Genomic DNA, 26125 nt, shown 5'->3' with positions numbered 1-26125 from the left:
AATGATGAATGCTTAAAATCCAGTAAAAAAAAAATCTTCCTTCCACCTCTTCCTAACTTTCCTTTAGAATTAACAACTAGAGGGTACAATGACAAAAGATCTTCACTTTCACAAGTGAAAACCTCCTAGGGATAGTATTCTTCTAAGCGTGTTCCCAGGGATACCTGTGAAACATGCAGACCCTGAATGGCACTCCTGACTCTGACAGCTCATCCCCAGGAGGCCTCCAAACAATCCTACCTTCCCCATCAAGCCTGGGGAGCTCCCACTATGGGCTGTCCCTTCACAATACTGGCTCTGTGACTGCTTATATCAAAAGAATGCAGGGGAAATGGTGGGCTGGGACTCCAAGCCAAGCGTTAATAAGGCCTAGCTGCTCTCAGCTGCCAGGGTCCTCAGTGGAGAGGACCAGCAGAGAGGCCAGAAGGTCAAGGACCTTGGTGGCAGACACCTAGCCTCAGCTTTACCCCCATGGCCGCCTGACCGCAAATGCATGAGACACCCCAAGCAAGAACCTTCCAAGTAGAGAAACCTTCCAGCTGAGATCTAGCCAATTCTGATAATTTCAAGAAACTAAAAGGTGGTAGTTGTTTCAGGCAACCACGTTTGGTTTATTGCAGAGCAGCAGATAACTGAACCTACTAAAAACTGGCATATTCCTAGTACAGCAATACTGTTCAATCAAAATATAATGCAATCCACATGTAATCTTAAATTTTTTGGCAGCCATATTGAAAAATGTAAAAAGAAAGAGGTAAATTTAATTTTATTAATATATTTTAACTCCATATGGCAAATATATCATTCTATCATTTTATCAATAAAAATAATAATGAAGTATTTTATGATTTTATACTGTCTTAAAAATCTAGTACATACTCAGTACCTATAGAACATCTCAATTTGGGTTTGCCACATTCAGGTGGCCCATGGAGGCCAAATTGGTCAGCGGGACTCCAGAATGTGCTGATATGTGCTAACTTTTGAAAACCTCTATACTGTGAGTTGGAAAGAAGATATCTCAGGAGAAGAAAAAAAAAAAAAAAAAAGAGGAAGGAATTAACTCTTGCTGAAGGCCAGCTAATAAACGCTATACTATATGTTTTCACATTTTTCTTATTTAATGCACATAAACAATCACACAACACAAACACACATGCAACCCTGACAGGTGACAGGGTAGAATTATTATCCTCACTTCACGGACGAGGAAACAAAGACCCAGGAGAAGAAGGAAGGTACACCCTCATAGAACACCCCATAAGACTCGTTTCAGACTCCTGACCTCCAGAACTGGAACGTGATACACGTGCATTGCTGAAGCAACAACACTTGTGGGAATTTGTTACAGCAACAACAGAGAACTCATACAACTGCCAACTGCATCATCTCAGACATTTGGTCATTCAACAAATGCTCAATTTATGCCAAACACTGGGACCCTCTATTAGTGAGCACTGAAGGAGAGAAGGCTAAACAAATCATTTCCAGGTCCCAAGACAGCTGCTAACACAGAAGCACGGTACACCAGTCGTACTGGTTTGCGGGGAAAGAAGGCATTGTGGAGCTGGGACTGCGTGGACACTTTGACACAGGAGGGACCTCTTGAAAGAACAGGAATTGACCCTCGCTAAATGAGGAAAGGAGATTCTAGGTGCAAGGGACAGCCTGCATAAAGGCAAGGAGACATAAAGAGCTTGGCCATAAGTGGAATTAAGTTTTCTGTGTCTACAGATTATCATTCCTTTGGAAAGTAAGATTAAGAAATGCAACCAGAAAGGTGGGTGAGGCCAGGCTGTGAGGGTTTGCACATGTTGGATACAGTCATGCCTCTGGAATTTCCTCTAGGTGGTGGGTGGGGATGTGGTTATGGAATTTTAAAAAGAGGTGGAGGTAAAAAATACAGAAATTGGAGAAGTCATCAGCTAGAGGCAGTTCTAGAAGCCCTGGGGAGAGATGACATTAGGCAGAGAGAGAGTAAAGAAGAAGAGAATGTGGAATGCAATCCTGAGATTGCCAACAGGGAAGCAACAAGCTGATGCGCCAGAGTGGTGGCAACAAGTCCCAGTGTTGCCACTTAGTAGCTGTGTCACTTTGAGCAGGCTGATTAAGCATTCTAGTCCTCCACTTTCTTATCTGTGCAATGGGTATACTAATCATAGTGCCTTCACAAGACAACTCACGTCTCTCACTTCTAGGCAGTCCAATAGCCTCTACCAGCTACAATCATCTGACTGTCTGGTCAAATGTTTTCTCTCTCTCTCTCTCTCTTTTGTGCCCCCTTCTCATTACACTGCATGGCCTGCAAATATTCATTTCCTTGATACCGCTAATGAACCATGTATGGGGCCTCCACAGGCTGAGAGCTCACAATAATGCAGACATTTTATTGAACCTGAAAGCAACTATTAGGGAGGAAAAAATACATACCCACATGGTCCATCTGGCCTTTCGGTTCTCTAATCCACCATAAATCCAGGCATGTCCCTCCCACTTCAAGGAAATCAGATATTTCAAACACCTACAATAGGCGTAAGCCTGGGAAAACTACACTTTCTCACCAAAACTACCATATGCTTGGCAAGTGCATGTAAGGTGACTCTGTCTCATTGGCAGATTTCCTCCCAACAGGCTCAGCTCCTGGGCTGAATGGAAATATCAGCCTGAAGTCAAATTATCACTCTTCGCAGATGATATGATACTATATGTGGAAAACCCAAAAGACTCCACTCCAAAACTGCTAGAACTTATACAGGAATTCAGTAAAGTGTCAGGATATAAAATCAATGCACAGAAATCAGTTGCATTTCTCTATACCAACAGCAAGACAGAAGAAAGAGATATTAAGGAGTCAATCCCATTTACAATTGCATCCAAAACCATAAGATACCTAGGAATAAACCTAACCAAAGAGACACAGAATCTATACTCAGAAAACTATAAAGTACTCATGAAAGAAATTGAGGAAGACACAAAGAAATGGAAAAAGGTTCCATGCTCCTGGATTGGAAGAATAAATATTGTGAAAATGTCTATGCTACCTAAAGCAATCTACACATTTAATGCAATTCCTATCAAAGTACCATCCATCTTTTTCAAAGAAATGGAACAAATAATGCTAAAATTTATATGGAACCAGAAAAGACCTCGAATAGCCAAAGGGATATTGAAAAAGAAAGCCAACGTTGGTGGCATCACAATTCCGGACTTCAAGCTCTATTACAAAGCTGTCATCATCAAGACAGCATGGTACTGGCACAAAAACAGACACATAGATCAATGGAACAGAATAGAGAGCCCAGAAATAGACCCTCAAATCTATGGTCAACTAATCTTCGACAAAGCAGGAAAATGTCCAATGGAAAAAAGACAGCCTTTTCAATAAATGGTGCTGGGAAAATTGGACAGCCACATGCAGAAAAATGAAATTGGACCATTTCCTTACACCACACACAAAAATAGACTCAAAATGGATGAAGGATCTCAATGTACGAAAGGAATCCATCAAAATCCTTGAGGAGAACACGGGCAGCAACCTCTTCGACCTCTGCCGCAGCAACATCTTCCTAGGAACAACGCAAAAGGCAAGGGAAGCAAGGGAAAAAATGAACTACTGGGATTTCATCAAGATCAAAAGCTTTTGCACAGCAAAGGAAACAGTTAACAAAATCAAAAGACAACTGACAGAATGGGAGAAGATATTTGCAAACGACATATCAGATAAAGGACTAGTGTCCAGAATCTATAAAGAACTTAGCAAACTCAACACCCAAAGAACAAATAATCCAATCAAGAAATGGGCAGAAGACATGAACAGACATTTCTGCAAAGAAGACATCCAGATGGCGAACAGACACATGAAAAAGTGCTCCATATCACTCGGCATCAGGGAAATACAAATCAAAACCACAATGAGATATCACCTCACACCAGTCAGAATGGCTAAAATCAACAAATCAGGAAATGACAGATGCTGGCGAGGATGCGGAGAAAGGGGAACCCTCCTACACTGTTGGTGGGAATGCAAGCTGGTGCAGCCACTCTGGAAAACAGCATGGAGGTTCCTCAAAATGTTGAAAATAGAACTGCCCTATGACCCAGCAATTGCACTACTGGGTATTTACCCTAAAGATACAAACGTAGTGATCCGAAGGGACACATGCACCCGAATGTTTATAGGAGCAATGTCCACAATAGCCAAACTATGGAAAGCACCTAGATGTCCATCAACAGATGAATGGATCAAGAAGATGTGGTATATATACACAATGGAATACTATGCAGCCATCAAAAGAAATGAAATCTTGCCATTTGCAACAACATGGATGGAACTAGAGCGTATCATGCTTAGCGAAATAAGTCAAGCAGAGAAAGACAACTATCATATGATCTCCCTGATATGAGGAAGTGGTGATGCAACATGGAGGCTTAAGTGGGTAGAAGAAGAATAAATGAAACAAGATGGGATTGGGAGGGAGACAAACCATAAGTGACTCTTAATCTCACGAAACAAACTGAGGGTTGCCGGGGGGAGGGGGTTTGGGAGAAGGGGGTGGGATTATGGACATTGGGGAGGGTATGTGATTTGGTGAGTGCTGTGAAGTGTGTAAACCTGGTGATTCACAGACCTGTACCCCTGGGGATAAAAATATATGTTTATAAAAAATAAAAAAATAAAAAAAATAAAAAAAAAGAAATATCAGCCTGAGCACTTTTTGTGGGTTTGTTTGTTTTTTTTTTTCTTCCAAATCTCAGACCATTGATAAATTAAACACTTTGGAACTTGAATCTACTGCAAAATGTACAAAGCTTGTGGTTCTGATGCTGGCAAGCTCACTTGCCAATGGACAATGATTGTGATAAAAGTCCTGTCAGCACTGCGAGGAAACTGCATTTCTAGGAAACACTTTTCCTGGGATTGAGAGGTTTCTAGAAAAAAGCAATACTAGTAGTTCAGGGTGTTAATCAAACATTCATGGCCTCCCCTCAAAACAGAATTCTGTTTCAGACAGTGCAAATCCATAAACTCGTCTAGCTCATGTTTTATGACATGAGACAGCATGAAAGCAGCCGTGATGGTAATTGTCTTGCAAGATCTAAATTGAGAACGTAACATAGTTACATTATACGTAACTTTCTACAGGATGTGAAACCTTTTTTTTAGATGATACAGACAAAAGGAAAATCTACGTTCTGTTTGTGTGATTATACAAAGTCGGTATGTCTCTGCGTGTTTATGTGTGTGCTTGTGTGCATGTGGACTTGTACGTGTGTATGTATCTGTGTGAGGATATGTGGGAGGTGTGCATATACACAATACTCTTGAGCAACCAAACAAAACGTGGTGGGCTTTTCAGGAACCAAATAAAAGTGAACTTGCAATTTGTTATCTTCAGGGGTATGATGAAGGACTGTGAATTTACAAAGACGTCCATTGTAAAGAGGGCATAATCAATCTGTTCTAATATTTCTCATCATCAAAATAAGAACTCTTTAGATAAAGAAGAAAGGTGAACGATAACTTGCAAACCTTCAACTCCTTTAACTGATTAGTATGCAAATTTGGGAAATCAGGACACTTCCCCTCTTGTTCTCAGAACGGCTTACTCATGGATTCCGCTGTAAAGGAGGGGAAGGATCATACACCCGGCTATGATTTTGACCATGACAAAGTGGCCATCAACAATGTCACTTTGCCAAGTGACAGCTTATCAGAAAAGCTTTCCCCGGTCACCCTGTGTAGAACTGCACCTCTCTCCAAACTTCATCTTTTTTTCTCCCATTGCTGTCCTTTGGGGTAAAGTTTCCTTGCAGGCTGGGATTTAGTTGCCTCTGTTCATTGTGTGTCCTGAGCACTTACAGCAGTATCGTGCTTCTAGGAGAGCTCAGGAAATGTCTGCTGAATAAATGAATCCGTCATCTCTGGCTCTAAGCTTGGTCTGGCTGCTCTGACTGGCTAAGTGGATACCTCTGTCCTTTGTCAGCCTTCTTTTCCTAAAGTTGGGCCTTCACCAAAACAGAAGACCGTTCTGTAGATAAGGACACACACACACACACACACACACACACATTCCTATATATTATATATGTATACAGAGAGATCTGTGTATATATTTTCTATGGAAAATAAAATCAAGCTAAAAGAAGGTCATTTCCCCATTACCACCTGGAGAAGGAACCCTACCCAGGGTGGCACTTGTATTTCCTCGAAATTCATTCTTGCAGAGCCTCATGAGGAAACTAGACTTTCCCACTGCAGCATCCCCAGCAAGCACAATCTTGTAAACCTTCTGTGAGCTGGAAGATTTATGGTCGCCATCCACCATGTCTGTCTAGGGGGACAAAGCCACAATGGGTGACAAAGGTTGGGCCAGTTGTCTTCCTAATAAGTTATAAGGTACCAAAAATTCACAGTGTTCGTGAATAAAATATCCCAGAAACTACCTACCTGTGGTGACAGAGCTGAGATGGGCTTTCTTAAAGAACTGACGATGCTGCCCTCACTAGTGGACCCCTGGGGTTTCCAGTCTAAGATGGCAGCCACACCTTCGGCACCAAACGTCTCTTCATCCCTTATATAAGGAACCTGGTTTTTGTTATTATTATTTTTTTTAGTCAGCCATTAAAAAACAAAGTCTCTCATTACACATATATATTATGGATTAAAGAGAAGAAAAATACACAGATGAATCTATAGTCAGTTCTGTTATGGAACAGAGGAGCCCTAAATGGCAATCTGTGAAAATTTCTCCCTACCCTGATGAAGAAAAATACATTCTACTGACTATGTTTCATATTTATAACCTTTAAGTCGTATTCCCATGACAGATACAAGTCAAAGAGGTATCTGTTACCTGTTGGTAACAGATGGAAATGATAGATTTCCATCGAAGGCCCAGGAGACAGTGATTTCTGGGGCTTATGTCTATGTCTGAAGCATCACCCCCAAAGCTCTCCTGCATGTCGTGTGACCTTCCTGCATGTCGCGTGACCTCTGAGGTGCCCTCTGGTGCCTGTATTCCACCTCCGAGTCATATTCGTTGGAATCTCTCAGGGTAGACAAGCCGCTGTCAAAGCAGCTCTCAGGAAGGCTGTCCACCTCACAATTCATCGTCTGCATAGGGTCACAGAGGGCCAACAAGTCACAGTCCTTATCCACGTAGGAGGAGTAGGATGACCTGGTGATAAAGAAGATAGCTCTACCCGAGAGTTCACAAAGCTCAGGACTACACAGCAATGGACTCAAGAAGACTAACACTCTCCATTTTGCCAAGAATCACAATGTACTCCATGACTATGCATCAGGGGAAACAAAATGTTCAGAGCAACACCAGCTCATTCTACGCAACAACCAATTAAGATAAAGACACTCAAGTCTCATATTTAATAAAAATGAAGCCATTTTAAAAAATCACATTCTGTATTTCCTAACAAGAAAGGAATTGCAGTGTTCAGAGCATAAATGCAAGTTAAGAAAAATGTATGCAGGACATGTGAACCCTTTTACTCTAATGTGGTCAGACCATACTCCAAATAGCTCGTCCATTTCCGGATAACAGCTCTACTTTTTAAAAGGGATGCTGACAACCTAGATGGGAAACATAACCATGATGACCATGAGACTCAAAACCTTCAGACACAAGAAACTGTGCAATGAGCTCAACTTCAGTCTTATTGGTGTCCCTCTTCAAATCCTCAGAGAAGCTGACATATGAAGATAAAGAATACATTCTCTTAGGTTGCACAAGACAAAATAAGGGCCAAATGAGAAACTTTTCTAGAAGTCGTATTTCTTTTTTTTTAAAGATTTTATTTATTTATTTGACAGACAGAGAGATAACAAGTAGGCTGAGAGGCAGGCAGAGAACGAGGAAGGGAAGCAGACTCCCTGCTGAGTAGAGAGCCCAATGCGGGGCTCAGTCCCAGGACCCTGGGGTTCATGACCTGAGCTGAAGGTAGAGGCTTTAACTCATTGAGCCACCCAGCCATCCCGGGAGTCATATTTATAATCAACATGATAAAAATGACAGGAAATTAGAAAGAATATGACACAGGGAGTTTTCTGCCACTAGGTGTTGATACATAGGCTAGTAAGAAGCTTCCTCGTTTGACAGGGAGGTCTCCCGGATAAAGGCAGGAACCTCTGGCTTCTATGGATGTTTTCATTTGTGAAACTCTCTAACATCTTATAAGTGAGGGAGAAATTAACATCCAACAAAAGAATCAAAAGAAACCGTATTATTTCCCTATTTACTTTTGCTTTTCCATTTGATTTTCCCAAAAACCTGTTTATACTGAAATAGTGGGGTGCGGGCATGGCTCAGTCAGTTAAGTGTCAGACTCTTGATTTTGACTCAGGTCATGATCTCATGGGCATTGAGATTGAGCCCCACATCGGGCTCTGTTCTCAGGGTGGAGGTTGCTTGAGATTCTCTCTCTCTCTCTCTGCACCTCCCCCCGCATCGTAAGTCCTAAAGAAGAAGGAGGAGGAAGAGGAGAAGAAAGGGGGGAGGAGGAACAACAAGAACAAGAAGGAAGGAAGGAAGGAAGGAAGGAAGGAAAGAAGGAAGGAGGGAAGGGGAGAGGAGATAAGAGGAAAGAAAAAAGAAAAGAAAAGAAGAAAAACAAGGGCCACAGCCTGTTTAGCCTCCATTACACTGGAGCAACATCTTGGGTCCCTTGGCAAACACTGTCTCATCAGAGTGAGGAAATGGCAGAGTACATAGTCCACAGAGATAAAAAGAGAAAGAGACGAATATGTTCAGAAAACAGAGGGTGATCTCAATATAAATAAGTATAAGTGACATAAGTCTGAGAAGTCAAAAATATTTTGGTGCCGGGGTGCCTGGGTAGCGCAGTCGGCTAAGTGTTGGCCTCTTTGGTTTTGGCTCATGTCATGATCTCAGTGTTGTGAGATGGATTCCCATGTTGGGCTCCGTGCTCAGCTCTGAGTCTGCTTGAAGCTCTCTCTCCCTCTCCCTCTTCCCCTCCTGCTCATGTGCTCTCTCCCCAAAATAAATAAATAAATCTTTAAAAACACTATTTCAGTACCATTAGCCAATGCTTAAAATTAACTTAAAAAGTATGAACCACCAAACACTCCCTAAATATGTTACTTAATTACAAAGTCTTTATCCTGGGGGCACATATTCAGACCATATTGTTTACAAGCTAGCTCTGTGTGTCTGTGTGCATACATACATTTTTTTGTTGTTTCATCATTTATGAAATTATCGTTCTAAAACTTTTAGCCACACTATAAGGAACCTAAGAAAACCATTCTCACTATAACATAGTACAAACTACTTCAGCTCCATATCATTATTAATCACAACTGTTTTTAAAAACATTCAGATTTTTGATAAGAAGGGAAGAAGTGAAATACAGAATTGAGAAATCACTTCCATGAATATCTAGACTCCTAATTTAAAATACAGGTACACATCAGATTTTCTCAAAGTCAACATATATATACCTTTTAAAAAATTAAACTATTCTTACCTTCCTAAAAAATATTTTCATAAGTAAGTATATACTGTTGGGGCTGATTCCACATTAAAACCTGTTAAACCCCTAGGGCCTGCCTGGGCCTACTTAGCCATAGTGACTCCATGTTGCCTAGGTAGCCATTTTGTTGTTTAATAAATGCCTCAGCAGTTACTAGTACTGGTTCCGGGTAACTGTTACTAAAACACACAGGTAGGATACATCCAGTCAGCCAAAGCCACATATGTAGATGTCTGCAGTTGTGCCCTATAAAACTAGCCTGTAAGACCAAGGGGTAGTTGCTCTCTTCAGAGGTGGCCCTGGCCGGTCAGTCTGCCCCTGGCCAGTCAGTCTAACTTCTAATGCTTAGCGTAGAATAAGGCTTTGCATAACTTTCACTTTGTCTCAGTCTCATTCCTTTGATAATGGACCCAACAGTACAAATATAGAACAAGCTATTTTTTTGTTACAAATCTTAGAAAAACACAAAACTAAAACAAGTATACAAGTTAAAATCCAGTAAAGTCACAAAAGCAATAAAATTAAATTTAAAATATGCTTTTAAGTTTTTATATTAGCATCAAAAACTTCTGATACTAAACTTCTGATATTAAAACAATGACCTTCCAAAGAGGACATCAGTCCAGACCCTGGTGGCCCACTGGTTATTATTCACGGGGATGAGAACAAGAGTGCTCTACTTCTGTCCCTCTGAGCCACTGGGTGTGATGACTTTGTCCCTTAGAACCTACTCTTGAGGAGTTCTTAATCCAGTACCAAGAGCCTTATTCATGGTGTGTAACCTTTCCCAAAATGAACCATGGTAAAATTTCTGAAATAATTTTCAGTAATGTATCTTTTCCCCTATGTGCTTAGAATTGGTCTTAAATATCAGTCCAGAAAAATCACACTGCATCCACACAGTTTTTAAAAGTAATGTATTTTTCTTAATAACAGAGCAACTGAGCTGCCTACATGTCTACAAACCATCAACATTTGTTATTTCACAAATCAGTGACAATAAAAACATCTCATACCTGTATAGCATTTTCCTAAAAGTGATCACCAATAAGCCCTGGTAATAAACCTTCCTGACCATTTTGCTATTGCCAGGATAGTTAAGAACATTATTTTGTTGTTGTTGTTGTTGATTTCTAGTTTTTACTTAAATTGTAGTTAGTTAACATATATGGTAAATTGGTTTCAGTAGGATTTAATGATTCATGACTTACATGTAATACCCAGTGCTATTTACAGCAAGTGCCTTCCTTAACACCCATCATCCATTTAACTCATCCCCCACTGTTTTCCCTCCAACAACCCTCAGTTTGCTCCCTGTAGTTAACAGTCTTTTATGATTTGCTTTTCCTCTCTCTTTTGACTGTTTTTCTTCCCCTATATTCTTCTGTTTTGTTTCTTAAATTCCACATATGAGTGAAATCATACGGTATTTGTCTTTCTGAGCTATTTTGCTTAGCACAATACACGCTAGTTCCATCACCATTGCAGCAAATGACAAGATTCCATTCCTTCTGATGGCCAATAATTCATTGTATATATATATACCACCTCTTCTTTTTCCATTCATCAGTTGACAGACATTTGAGCTCTTTCTATAATTTGGCTATTATTGATAATGCTGCTATAAACATTGGGGAGCATGTACCCGTTCAAATCAGTATTTTTGTATCCTTTGGGTAAATACATAGTAATATAATTGCTGGGTCACTGGGTAATTCTGTTGTGACTTTTTGAAGAGCCTCCATACTGTTTTCCACAGTGGCTATACCAGTTTGCATTCCCAGCAACAGTGTAAGACGGTTCCCCTTTCTCCACATCCTCACCAACATTTGTTTCCTGTGTTGTTAGTTTCAGCCATTCTGACAGGTGTGAGGTGGTATCTCATCATGGTTTTGATTTGTAATTCCTTGATAATAAATGATCTTGAGCAACTTTTCATGTGTCTGTTAGCCATTTGGTATGTCTTCTTTGGAAAAATGTCTTTTCATGACTTCTGCCCATTTCTAAACTGGATTATTTATTTTTGGGTGTTGACTTTGATTAAGTTCCTTATAGATTTTGGATACGAATCCCTTATCAGATATGTCATTTGCAAATATCTTCTCCCATTATGTCAGTTGCCTTTTAGTTGTACTGACTGTTTCCTTTGCTGTATAGAAGCTTTTTATCTTGATAAAGTCCCAATAGTTCATTTTGCTTTTGTTTCTCTTGCCTCCGATGCTGTGTCTAGTTAGAAGGTTCTATGGCTCAGGTTTAAAAGGTTTCTGCCTGTGTTCTCCTCTAGGATTTTGATGGTCCTATTGCACATTCAGGTCTTTCATCCATTTTGAGTCTATTTTTATGTGTGGTGTCAGGAAATGGTCCAGTTTTATTCTTCCGCATGTGGCTGTTCAGTTTTCCCAACATCATTGGTTGAAGAGACTTTTATCCATTGGACATTCTTTCTTGCTTTGTCAAGAGATTAGATTCCACATAGTTGTGGGTCTGTTTCTGGATTTTCTATTTTTTCCATTGATCTATGGGTCTGCTTTTGTGCCAGCACCATACTGTCTTGATGATGACAACTTTGTAATAGAGCTTGAAGTCCAGAATTGCGATGCCTTCAGCTTTTTTTGTTTTTTTCCTTCTTCTTTTATTTTTTTTTTTAAGATTTTATTAATTTGAGAGAGAGTGCACAAGTGGGAAAGATCATGTGAGCATAGTGGGGGAGGGGCAGAGGGAGGGGGTCATGTGGACTCTCTACTGAGCAGGAAACCCAACCCAGGCCTCAATCCCAGGATCCTGGGATCAGTGACCTGAGCTGAGGCAAACAATTAACTAATAGAGCCAGCCAGGCACCCCTTTGCTTTTCTTTTTCAAGACTTTTGACTCTTTGAGGTGTTTTCTCTTTGCATACAAATTTTAGGGTTGTTTGTTCTAGTTCTGTGAAAAATGCTGGTGGTATTTTGATAGGGATTGAACTGAATGTGTAGATTGCTTTGGGTAGCATAGACATTTTAACAATATTTGTTCTTCCAATCCATGAGCATGGAATGTTTTTCCGTTTCTTTGTGCTTTCCTCAATATATTTCATAAGTGTTCTATAGTGTTCAGAGGACAGATCTTTTACCTCTTTGGTTAGGTTTATTCATAGGTATCTTACGGTTTTGGTACAATTGTAAATGGGATCTATCCCTTGACTTCTTTTTCTGCTGCTTCATTATTGGTGTATAGAAATGAAACAGATTTCTGTACATTGATTTTATATCCTGTGACTTTGCTGAATTCATGTTACTGGTTCTAGTAATTTTTTTGGTTAAAGTATCATGTCAACTGTGAATGTGAAAGTTTACTTCTTACTTGTTGATTTGGGTGCCTTTTGTTTTTGTTGTCGGGCTACTAAGGCCAGGACTTCCAGTACAATGTTAAATAACAACTGTGAGAGCAGGCATCCCTGTCTTATACCTGACCATAGAGGGAAAGTTCTCAGTTTTTCCCCTTTGAAGATGATATCAGCTGTGGGTCTTTCATATATGACCTTTATGATGTTGAGGTATGTTCCATCTATGCCTACTTTGTTGAGGGTTGTCATCAAGAATGTATGCTGTATCTTATCAAATGCTTTTTTGGCATCTATTGAGGGGATTCCATAATTCTTATCCTTTATTTTATCAACTGGTTGATTTGTGAATATTGAACCACCTCTGCAGCCCAGGAATAAATCCCACTTGATTATGGTGGAAAACTGTTTTACTGTACTGTTGTATTCAATTTGCTAGTATCTTGTTGAGAATTTTTACATCTGCGTTCATCAGGGATATTGATTGGCCTGTAATTCTTCTCTTTTGGGGGGGTCCTTGTCTAGTTTTGGGATAAATGTAATACTGGTCTTGTAGAATTAGTTTCAAGTTTTTCTTCAATTTCTATTTTATGGAACATTGAGAAGAATAGGTATTAACTCTTCTTTAAACGTCTGGCAAACCCTTTCCCTGGCAAGCCATCTGGCCCTGGGCTTTTGTTTGTTGGGAGGTTTTTAATGACTGGTTCAATTTCTTTCCTGGTTATGGGTCTGTTCAAATTTTCTATTTCTTCCTGTTTCAGTTTGGTAGTTTGTATGTTTCTAGGAATTTATCCATTTCTTCGAGATTGCCCAATTTGTTGGCATATAATATATAATACACAATATTGTCTTATAATTATTTCTATTTCTGTGGTATTAGTTGTGATCTCTCCTCTTTCTTTCATGATTTAATTTAACCTTTCTCCTTTTTTTTTGATAAGTCTGGATGAGAGTTTATCAATTTTATTAATTCTTTCAAAGAACTTGCTATTAGTTTCATTGATCTATTGTTTTTTGTTTGTTTCATATTGTTTATTTCTGCTCTAATCTTTATTATTTCCCCTTTTCTTCTGGCTTTAGGCTTTATTTATTGTTCCTTTTCTAGCTCCTTTAAAAGTAAGATTGGATTGTGCATTTGGAACTTTTCTTGCTTCTTGAAGTAGGTCTGTATTGCTATTTACTTCCCTCTTATGACTGCTTTTGCTTTATCTTAAAGGTTTTTAGACTACCATGTTTTCAATTTCAGTTGCTTCCATGCATTTTTAAATTTCTTCTTTAATTCCCTGATCTTCCTGATCTTTCCAGGTTTTTTCTTGTGGTTGACTTCAAGTTGATATAGCATGGTGGTCTGAAAATATGAATGGTATGATCTCAATCCTTCTGTACTTGTTGAGGCCTGATTTGTGACCCAGTATGTGATCTATTCTGGAGAATGTTCCATTGGCACTTGAAAAGAATATATATTATGCTGCTTTATGATTAATTGTTCTGAGTATATCTGTTAGGTCCATCTGGTCCAGTGTGTCATTCAAAACCACATGTTCCATGTTGATTTTCTGCTGAGATGATCTGCCCATTTCTGCATGAGGATTGTTTTAGCATCCCCTACTGTTACTGTATTATTATCATTGAGTTTCATTATCTTTGTTATCAATTGATTCATATATTTGGGTGCTCCCAAGTTGGGGGCATAAATATTTACAATTGTTGGATCTTCTTGTTGGATAGATCCCTTAATTATGATAGAGTGCCCTTCTTCATCTCTTGTTATAGTCTTTGGTTTAATATTTATCATATCTGATATAAGTATGGCTATTCCAGCTTTCTTTTGATGTCCATTAGCATGACAGATGGTTCTCCATCCCCTCATTTTCACTCTGGAGGGGACTTTAAGTCTAAAATGTGGTCCTTGTTAGGAGCATATACATGGGTCTTGTTTTTTTATCTTTTGATACCCTATATCTTTTGACTGGAGCATTTCACTCATTTACATTCAGAGTTATTATTGGTAGATAAGAATTTAGTGCCATTGTGTTCCTATAAAGTCACTGCTTCTGGAGATTCTCTGTTTCTTTCTCATCTTTGTTGCTTTTGGTCTTTCTGTCCCACAGAGACGGTCCCCTTTAGTATTTCTTGCAGGGCTGATTTTGTGGTCAGGAACTCCTTTGGTTTTTGTTTGTCTGGGAAGCTTTTTATCTCTCCTTCTACTTTGAATGCTAGCCTTGCTGGATAAAGTATTCTTGGCTGCATATTTTTCCCAGCATGTTGAATAGATCATGCCACTCTCCACTGGCCTGCCAGGTTTCTATGGAAGGATCTGCAGAACCATGCCTCTGCACCTCCTACCTATTACAATGTTTTCTCACTCTAGTTCTGCATTTTGTTCTCTCGGTATTCAGATCTATTCTTGAGTATATTCTTGGAAGATCTGATATTTTATCTAGTTGTGTTTGAGGGACAAGGCAAGCACAGGGTGCCCCTACTGCTCTGCCGTCTTAACTCTCAATACATTTTTATTCTTTAGAACAGAAGATCTCAAATGCAAAGGGAATGAATATAAATTGGAAAGTTGCATTGGAAATGGAGAGCTAGAAGCCCATAGCCTTTGCCATAACTTCTACTTTCAAGGTTTGATATCCCCCAAATTTAACTTAACTAATAACAATGGACATATGTATTTATACACACAAGTACACACATGTAATCTTTCAGTCCTTGTCGCCAGATCTCAGGTTACATAGGACCAATATAGCGCTTCATTGGATTCAAAATAGAGCTAAATTCTCACTTCTGTTAAATCTCTCTGACTCTTTCAATACAACAGCTCACAAACGTCTGCTAGTCATGTTTCTATTTGTTTTGAAAGTTTCCTCGAACACAGCTTACATAATATTATGCTGAGCTATTAAACATTTGCAGATCATGCCAAGAGTCTCAACATCCTATCCCACGAATATGGCAACATCCAACACTATAGTTCTGCTTGTTTCCCTCTAAAAGTTTTCAGAGTTCACTTCTCAGGAACAGGATGTAACGAGAGAACGAGGTCAGGGGAAGCATACGTAAAATCATGTCATAACAATGTCTTAAGGAAATCACTTTGCCCTCTCTGAGACATTTCTACTTTCCATCTTTATAGGTTTCAGAAATTTTAAATAAGATAGCAGAAAATAGAAATTAGTGCCCAAAGTAGATTCTACTATTTTAACTCCCCTCTAAGGAAATTTACTTTCCTTATTACTCTGATCCAGAAATCAAATGAAAAGTAAGTAGGTGTTACCATACCTGTCAAAGCTCAGAGGATGAGGAGAATGACCATTAAATTCGGGACTGCTCCTAGAAATTGTATTCCCTCGTGATATATTACTTATGTGCTGAAATACATAAAATATATAAGCAACATTTTGTTATTCCATAAACACATAATACATATACACATATATATAACACACTAATTAACTTCCAATGTCATTAAAAGTTTGGTACCCTACATGAGTAAATGTGAGCACAAACACCAAGATAACTCCTGTAGTACTCTCTTTGCATTGTGTCTTAGATCCAAATCCCACTGCATGAGCCATAAAGGGCATCCTGGTCGCCTGCATTGTCTAGGACTCTGAATACCAACGTCTTTAGGTTTATCTCTTCTCAAACCATAATTTGGCTCAGTGACTGAGCTAAAGTCTAAAGCCTAAAGCTAAGGCAAAGGAACCCTAAACTTGAACCTGACCCCCAGAAGTGGGAGAAGAGGATTTCTGACAAATGCAGTCAGGAAAATTTCCTCAAAATTCCAAGATGGGCTTAGCTTGTTTCTGTAGCGGGGTTTTAAATCCAAGGCCCCCACTCTGATCATCTCACGACCTAAAGAATACTCAGTGTATCTAAGCATACTCCTCAGCCAGAAGCACCTTCTCCTTCCTCTGAAATGGGAAGTATTTTCTTCTTACTTCGATAAGATTTCCCATTTTTTTCTTCTATCATTGCTATCTGTGCACATCTGAACTCCCTACCACACTATAAACTCTTCCAGGACCTAGGTCACACCTTATAGATCTTTCTCTGGTTTCCTTGAACAGCTAACAGATAGTTGGTGAACATCTAGGCATTTATCTCAGCAGAAGGATAGCATATTCTTTAATTTGGGAAAATGTTGCCTCTTCTATTTTAAATGGAATAGTTCTGCAATTTCCTAAGTTCCCCCTATAAGAAAATACATGATCTTCATCAAAACACTCTACTATAAGAAAGAAAAGAATGTATTATAAAATTCTACTACTTACCAAAGATCTGTTGAACTTGCTGTAACTGTTTTCAAGGGGGTTCCTAAGGCCATGATTACTGTCATGTAACTTCTGGTTAGCTGTTCTACACAGCAAATAAACAAACAAAAAGATAAGGGAAGTTGGGGTAAAAGCCACCCTCTTCAAAGGCTGCAAAGTTCAGAATACTGAGTTACTTACCTCCTCTTGCAAATTTCTACCACTCCTCTTCAAACCTCCTAAACTGAGATCATAATTCACTACTAGAACTACAACTTAATTAATGGATTACCTCTCTTTTAAAGGTCTCAAGGCATTTCAGGAATTAGCTATGCTGTTGGAACCCGCTGTTCCCTCAGGTAGCTCCGCAGTGTCAATAGGTTTCTTGAAGTTCTCTGTTTCCTAAATGCCTGGACCCGGGTGGCCCCATGTGCTGCTCTCTGTCCCTGTGCATGTGTCCCAGCCAGGCGTAGATGTAATGTGTTATGTCACACTTCTTTCTCCCGGCTACTCCCATGTCTTCCCCGTGGCCTGATGCTGCCCTCCGGGCACTGTCAGGTACCGATGAAATGTTCTGATGTTGACTCTGGGTTCAAATCCCGTGCAGGCATGTACCTTCCACATCATTGATGGGAGTCATCTGACCTGTCAGAGCGGCGGCAACCTCTGCTAAAAACCGAGGACAATAACAGAGCCTTCGCCTGAGAGTGGCCATTCTGTCTCTACTGAAAGCTGATCCATCTTCAGATCTCAGCTTGGTTGCTGCATCCGCCAGAACACTTCCTGGGCCTTCCTGGTTAGGAGGAAGCTCTACACTATATGCCCCCAGTAGGCATACCCCTTCCCCTCATCCCACTTCTTTGGCATTTTAATGTTTATTTCTATAATAAGCCATCAGTATCCATCTTCTTCCCCTAGATGAGCCCCATAAAGAGACAGAGAGACTTTTTTCTTTTCTTTTCACTTGCCATTCTATGCTCAGTTCCTGGCATACCTGACCTGGAAAAGGTGTTGAATAAAGTCTACTGGACGAATGAATAAATGAATGAGCAGGATCACTGTAACATGTCAACTCTGTATCTGCCACAGGTGAGACCTCACAATCATTCAAAATGGGGAAAACAAACTTGCCAAGTCTGATCCTCCTTCATGTGGGGAGACAAACCAGAACTTACATGGGTAGAAGAGAGCGCTGGGGTAGAAGAGGGGGGTTCTTGTGGGGAAGGCCCTCAGAGGCTGGAATTATGGTAACTTGGGTGTGAAGTTGATAAGCAGGTGTAATATTTCCAGTAGGGTTAAAAAAAAAAAAAACTAAGAAAAATAGCTGCCTCACCAAGAACAATATGTTGGGCAAGAATGATCATAGGTGTCCGGTGCTCTGCCATGAGCATACAGGAGATTCCTGACAGCCTCCCGGTATGCTAAGCTGCAGAGACAGCCGCTGAGGTCTGAGCCCTGAGTCTTTATAGAGGTGTAACAAATCTCACCTGACTGGCGAGGACTTAGAGAGAATTATACTCTAGTCCCTGGATTTGAATAGTTTATTTAGGATTAAAAGCAGGCGAAGGCCAAGTGCTGAATGCACCACAGCAAGAAGAAACCCACCTGGACCTGCAAACCCAGTCTTGAGAATATGACCACTTGTGTGACATGGGGCACATGTCTCATTCACAAAACATTAGGAAAATGTAAATGTAATGAGCGTTTTATATGAGAACTTACTGGAGTATTTCCATTTGCCTCTCAAGAGTATTTAGATCTTCTGTGTACTCTCAGATTATTTCCAGATGCCTGTAAAACCGTATTTTATGTTTGAACCAGAATTAGGTATGCAGTCCTGCCTTACACCTATCCTCCAGAACCCCCTTCACCTTTCTCAAAGATCTGTGTCCTTGGCCATGGTTTTCTATCGTTCAGTCCCTCCATGTGGTCAGCAGCCCCACACGCCTGCATATCCCCCTCTGCTTCCTGTGCGAGGTCTTGTTCTCCCTCCCAAAGCCAGCTCCATTCCTCACAGGACCACGACCCTTCACCTTCTGCTAACCCCCTCTACCCAGGCACTCATTACCAGCCCCTTCAACCCAGCCTGCTCTCTCTACTTTGACCCTCCCCTGCTCTTTCTCTGCTTTAACACATTCCCAGCCCAGCTGTTTTTCTCCCTCCTTGTGTTTCCTTCTCCTTTCCCTGCCTGGCTCTCCCCTCCTCACCGTAAACCAAAGAGAAGTCCATAGGACCAGGCTCTCTCCATCTGTCATAAAACCATGCTCAGTGATTCCTGTTGCTTTATTACAAAGCTCTGGCCTCCTCTTGCTAAGGCCCCTTGAGAACTTCAGTCACTCACCACCAGCCCCCATTTGGCCCCAGCCTCATGTCTAAGCAGACAAACCCCATCACTAGCTTTCAAAGACTCTCAGGCCCTGAACTGTCATCCACAATAACCTGTCCACTCACTCTCTTGGTGATAAAGCGAGAAGGTTCCTGGGGTGCCTAGGTGGCTCAGTCATTAAGCATCTGCCTTAGGCTCAGGTCATGATCCCAGGATCCTAGAATCGAGCCCCACCTCAGGTTCCCGGTTCTGCTGGGGAAGCCTACTTCTCCCTCTTCCACTCCCCCTGCTTGTGTTCTCTCTCTCTTACTATCAAATAAATAAATAAATAAATAAGATCTTTAAAAAAATAAAATAAAATAAAAGGTTCCCAATTGACGATAGGAATTCAAGCTCCTTAGCCAAAAATGCTGGGCCCTTGCATCATAGCCTTAAACTGGCTTTTAAATTTTTAGATTGTGTTTAACTTTTACTCTTCCATTTGAAATACCTTTTCCTATGCAGATGTGTGAGCACTGTGCCCCAAGCCAGTCTTACCTGTCCCTCTGTTCGTGCCTCTGCCTTGCTTACTGCTCACTTAGAGCAACTCTGAGACTCTTAAGAGTCTCTGAAATGGAGAGACTAAAAGTCTGTATCTCATAGGACATTCTATGGATTGCAAGACAATGCTAGGAAGGTCCTATGCACAGTGCCTGCCAGATGGCAGGGCCACCTGCGTAACCTCACTGACATTGCCCCTGACCTCCCCACCCCGATCAGCACAGGCCAGCTCCTCCCAAGCTGACCTCAAGTGTCTCCTCTCTAATAAATCTCTTCACCTTTTCTGAATAAAAAGGACACTTTATCTACCATCACATGGCAATGGACCCAACCAGCAACACTGCTGGCATTGTTTCTGACACTGCTCAGCTCCTACAAAGCTCCATAACCTTTCAGCTTCATGGCTTTCTCAAAGAACCTGAACTTCTCATACAGCAGAGACCACATCTTTTCTTTTCTTTTTTTCATATATTCCACACTCATTACTCCTTCTATAAGTCAGGAACCTGTATACAATAAGTACTTAAATGTTTCACTGCTGACCATTACAGGACCTTAATTGTGATTAAAGTTTACAAGCAAATAAAACAAAAAGCATGACATTTTCCCCAAGTGTACAAGTTTATATAGACACATGCACACACATGTATGTATTTGGGGTCGATATATCTCCATATATGCATTAGTATGCAATCTGTGAATGCAAATACCCACATAAGTATCCATATATTTGGACATATATGGGTATATGGATATATATGGATACTTACATAGGAATTTGCATATATATACACACACATATGTATGTATATGCATACATACATATACATGTGTATATGTACCTCTATGTGTGTGCACTTCAATTAGCACTGACCGCTGACATGTTAGGTATACTCTTCTCTTCCCAGTAATTCAAACATCTATTAAGCCCTGCACTCTCCAAAGCAGTCAATAATTATACTAATTAATATTTTTGTTAAAAAAAAATTTAGCACAAAAAATTACCAGGAAATAGGACACTGAAAATGAAATCTTTGGAAAGCAAAGAACATACCAGTAAGGTCAATAAATAACCCTTTATGATTACGTAGCTGACTTCATTCATATGGATGGCCATCTAGACAAACAACCCACTCAAACTAAAGAATAAAATGCCAAGTTTCATATCTTTCTGAATTCAGAGTCTGATCGGCATGATCACTTTTCAAAGCATCTAATTCACTCTGAAGAAAGGCTATGTTTTTCTGTGCTTCTAAAATATCTAAAAGATCTTTCTTAACTTTCTGATTTTCCTGAAGGAAAGGAACAGCACAAGCATTAGATTTTGGGCATCTTCCACCCGGGAGAGTCAAGAGTAATGGAACCTCACACCCCACCCCCACACCTCCACAGTCCTTCAAATCGTGGGTGTTCGAAGAACTAGTTACCAATTCAAGGTGATTTGAAAATATCATAAGGTAGTAAAGTCTCAAAAAGCTAAATCTTTGAAATTGTTCTTTTTCTTAAACGTTTGACATTTGGTGCCAAAAAACTCAGTCAAGATGGGATTGTGATGTACTTTAACATGTTACTGGCAAATTAACTCAGATCAAACATGTAAACATCTGTTTTACTCAATGAGAGCTATGAATCTACTGACAAATACGCTGAGGAATTAACAGTATTTATCACCGGGCAGACTGGCTAATTTTTACAATAAATCTCATCACCTAACATTTGTGATTTTTGCACTTAAAAATAGTTTGGTTTTTTAAAAAAAGTCTATGTTTTTCTTAAAAAAGAAGGAAAAAAAACACTGGAGGCTTCCAGTACAAAATGATGGACTGAACACTCTTCTTTCCCTTTGAAGACCCCATTCCCACGAAATACCAAATAACATGAAATAAACTAATACAGGTTATAAGAATGCAAGAGGGGCCCCCCAACACTCAAGTGAATTAAATACATTCCTGGAAGATGGAAACTGGATGGAAATGTGCTGACAGAAGAGAAGAGAGAAGGAGCACAGTAGGTCTGGAAGAGGCTTGGGGAAGGTTGTGCTACAGAGCAAAGGAAGAGGCAATTAGCTAGGCAGCACCTGCTTCCCCACAGGTGGAAATGGAGCTTAAAAACAGATTAAATTTGTGTATTAAGGCACACAGCCCGCAGCCCCCAGGCCATCCTCTCTTACACTAGCAAAGAATAGCAGATAGTCAGAGTCAATTCCCAAGGCAGTAAGACAGGGATTGTCTTTTTGAAAAGAACTGAAGTGGGTGCCTGCATGGCACAGTCAGTTAAGCATCCAACTCTTGGTTTGGGCTCAAGTCCTGATTTCAGGGATATGAGATAGAGTCCTGCCTCACGTTCGGTGCTCAGCTGGAGTCTGTTTCAGATTCTCTGCCTCTCCTTCTGCCCCCACTTGTTCTCTCTCTCTTTCAAACAAATAAATAAAATCTTTAAAAAGAAAAAGAACTGAATGACCCCTATACAGTGTCCTAAGTCCTCTTATCCATATCCCACTAATTCCAGTCATAAGCGGTCCCCCATTCCAAAAGCCAGCTTCACACACACAGCTCCTAGGAAGACACCCTCTCAGGGGAGGTCCCCAGGTAAACAGATGTATTTACCTAGCTGCACAGGAATCCTACACCAGCTACCTAAAATGTTCAGAAACTCCAGGATGATGTATGGGTAGTGAGTTTCAAAAACAATCAGTCCAATAAGAACTGAAATTTTGGAGACTCCAAAATTAACATTTTCCAAGAGAAAAAACAAATTCCATGCATCAGGAAGAATAAATAAGAAGTTGGAAGGCATCAGTGAATGATATCCTGAAGATGCCAGAGTTTCTTTTTACAAGAAACCAAAAACTCAACCAGGAAATGCAAGAAAAATTAGCAACTCTACAAGAAAGTCATGATCCAAATACAGAGCTAACTAAGATGTGGCAAAATTTGAAACCGATGGCACATTCCAACTTGACCATGAATCTAGGAGCCTTCTCTTCTGAGTGGTATGGGGATAATGAATGGAGAGAAAGAAATGCACTGGCAGCAAGCTGGCTCACTTCTGGGCTCGGCAATGAGAATATTTAGAGTCCTAACAAAGGAAATGTTCACTAGTGGCTTTTAACTTTTCGAGAGTCCACCTAAAAACAAAATAAAGACAACTTAATGATGATGATAAAACATACACAAAGGCTGTCAATTTGGCACCAGAAAGACCAAAGGCAGGGTCAGGAAGGTGGGAAAGGGACAGAAAGAGGAACTCTGGAGGAAGAAAAGGGCAATTATCCCCTCACCCCACAGAGCAGAGCTGAAGCTGCAGGAATGCAGGGTTAACTATGTGAAGTGCAAGGGCCATGCCACCATTGCTGTGGATAAGAAATAAATAAAAGCATTCACCACAGGTGGGGAATCATTGAGGATAATAGCCTGAATAACATGTTTGTTCAAAGGTACATCAAAAGCTTTCTTTCACTGCAGTATTAATTTCTCTCTATCCCTGGAACACCGATAAACAGACTAACCATGTCTAGTCGTCGAAGAGGAAATGTATTTCTGGGAATGAAAGATGAATCTTACCATTGATAAATCATAAATTTGCTTTTTTAAGGCAGCCAAATCTTCTTTTTGACTTAGTTGTTTTGATTGTTCTTCTAGCTGAAAGAACAAATAAAAGCTGTTCATGTACAAACTCACTTTGGATAGATTCAGTTAAGTTTATTAGTATCCTTGAATATATAGCTATAGGAATTCTAAAAGTCTTCAATTTTCAACATGATACAACTTTGTAAATCATTAAGCTACATATAATCCATGAGGATTTGAAAATTTGGTTTCAATAATTTAAGCATTTAAAAAGGGTTTTTTGTTTGTTTGTTTTTCTTTTGGCTTAATGAATTTCCTTTGAAACAACTGTGGGAAGCCACTCAACTACTAAGCGACCTAACTTCACCTTTTCAGTTACGTTGCATCTGAGTCTGGACCTTTATATTCTCCTAGAAATTTATCTGTACTTAACACTTTCTACCCTGTATTATAATTATTTACGAATGCCTTACCTCTCCTACCAGAGTCCAAGACTTTTAACAGCAGTATTAGTGTCAGATTCACTTCTTTTTTTTCACAGTGATTCCAGTAAGTGCTTATTAGAATAACTGAAATCAGTAACATGTAAGTGTGATAGGAAGCTAGTGACATATGCACCCAGACTCTATGGATATATACCTGAGCTTGCTTTCTGGGTGACTTGTCAGTATCACCAGATTAAACCAGCTCAGGAGCATCTCTAACATGGACAACTAAAATGCCTCTCCTACAAAGAGCCGACAGTCCCTGGAAACGGTGGGGATCCATGGGTTTCCATTAACTGAGTAGTTATGCAGTGACCAAAATGAATGCTAAATTTCATCACACTAAGTCAAAGCCTAAGTAATCTGATGCTGGACTTTCTTCATCTTACTAGATGCTTCTATTAAAAGTTTTCACACAAGACGACTCTTTCAAAAAAAAAAAAAAAAAAAAAAAGACGACTCTTTCCCCTGGCCAACTCTGAGAAGAGCCCTTGATTTTTTCAGATGCATGCCAATTTCAGAGAAGAAAAATGGCGGGGGGGGGGGGAGAACTAGGTTCCTGGGGCACCTGGGTTGCTCAGTGGGTTAAAGCCTCTGCCTTCAGCGCAAGTCGTGATCCCAGAGTCCTGGGATGGGCCCCGCATCGGGCTCTCTGCTCAGTGGGGAGACTGCTTCCCTTCCTCTCTCTCTGCCTGCCTCTCTGCCTACTTGTGATCTCTGTCAAATGCGTAAATAAAAATCCTAAGGGGGAAAAAAAAAAAAAAACTAGGTTCCTCAGAATTCATGGCTTAGGGTAACGGCACTCATAATCAATTTGTAATCTTTTCCATAGTTTAAGCCTTTAACATTCCCTCACGTAAATCCCCATCTTATAAAAAAGCCTCCCCAGCAGGTGGGAAGTCTGGTACAAGTGAGAAAGCGCAAAATGCGTAGCGAGACCACTCCACGGCTTACTGGCGCTGTGACTCAAGCACTCCATGTCCTCAGCGGTGAAAGCAGCATATTCACCTCTCCTCAGAGAAAGCTTGAGAATTAAATTTAAAAATTGTGAAAAAGAGCTTATTAAACTATAAAGTCAGTAACGTCTCAGCTATTATGTTGATGCAGGACAGTCAATTATTAATCCCATTTTACAAATGAGAAACGAAATGATAAGATAACGAAGTCAATTGTCCCAGGTATACTGGGAGAAAGTGGCAGAGCCACGATGAGGACTCTGGTCCCATCACTTCTGACTCTTACTATTCAGGGCCTATGTGGTCCTCATCATATGCCTCATCATGGCAAGAAATTGTGTGTCTTTTCTGCATAACTTGCTTTTAGCCTAAAGATGTCAGAAGACAGGAAAATAACTAAGGACCAGGGTGAGGAGATCTGTGACTCTGGCATCAACAAGACATTGGTCTGTTCAAATTGTGCAATTCAAGCATCTCATGTCTGTCTAATGGCCTCTGTCAACTAGAGAAAAGGTTGACATTGATCATAATTTCCCAAGAAGGTTATTGGGGAGAATTTTTAATAATCCCAGAGGTTTGAACTGCAATAGACTATAAAATACAGCAAATTGTCACTTAATCTCATTGACTATAAACACTGGAAAGAGCATTAAATGTTATCACATGAAGAACCAGAGAAGCAAAGTGCCACAGTGCCACTTTCAGGAATGATTCTTTTTCTAGTATCTGTTTTCACTTTAGCCAAGGTATTTCCGCTCGCTGCAGAGACAACCCACACCCAAGCGGTGGATCCAGTACCAAGCTGCAGACAGCCTGGGCTGGCAGCGGAGAGCCAATGGGACGTACCTCTTCCCAAACTCTGCTCTCAGTGATGTCAACTTGGCAGCTTAAAATTGTAATGATGGCAGCCTTAACACCATGGAAATCAGCAAATATTACAGATTTGTACCTGACCCCCTACCCTCTCCAGAGCCTGTTGTTAAGTAGCTACCAGCATATCACAGGGTGAAGAATACCTTACTCATTAGAGACCAAACACAGCAAAGGCCAAACCCAATCACAACTTTGCTCACATTTCAGCAAGTTCCCTCCTACCTCCTGCTGATCAGGGGTGCCCTACATGTGGAACTTTCTGCACAGAACAAGAATATTTACTTTATTTAA

At 40.3% G+C, this 26125-nt stretch overlaps 1 pseudogene; it reads right to left on the bottom strand.

Annotated features, from left to right (window-relative positions):
• Positions 1–26125, bottom strand: part of LOC131813100 (ras and EF-hand domain-containing protein-like) — a 75430-nt pseudogene that overhangs the window by 3428 nt on the left and 45877 nt on the right.

This window comes from Mustela lutreola, chromosome 12, assembly GCF_030435805.1.
Source record: "Mustela lutreola isolate mMusLut2 chromosome 12, mMusLut2.pri, whole genome shotgun sequence".
Taxonomy (NCBI): Eukaryota; Metazoa; Chordata; class Mammalia; order Carnivora; family Mustelidae; genus Mustela; species Mustela lutreola.
Note: the sequence above shows the minus strand (reverse complement) of the source record. Positions and strands in the feature narration are given on the sequence as shown.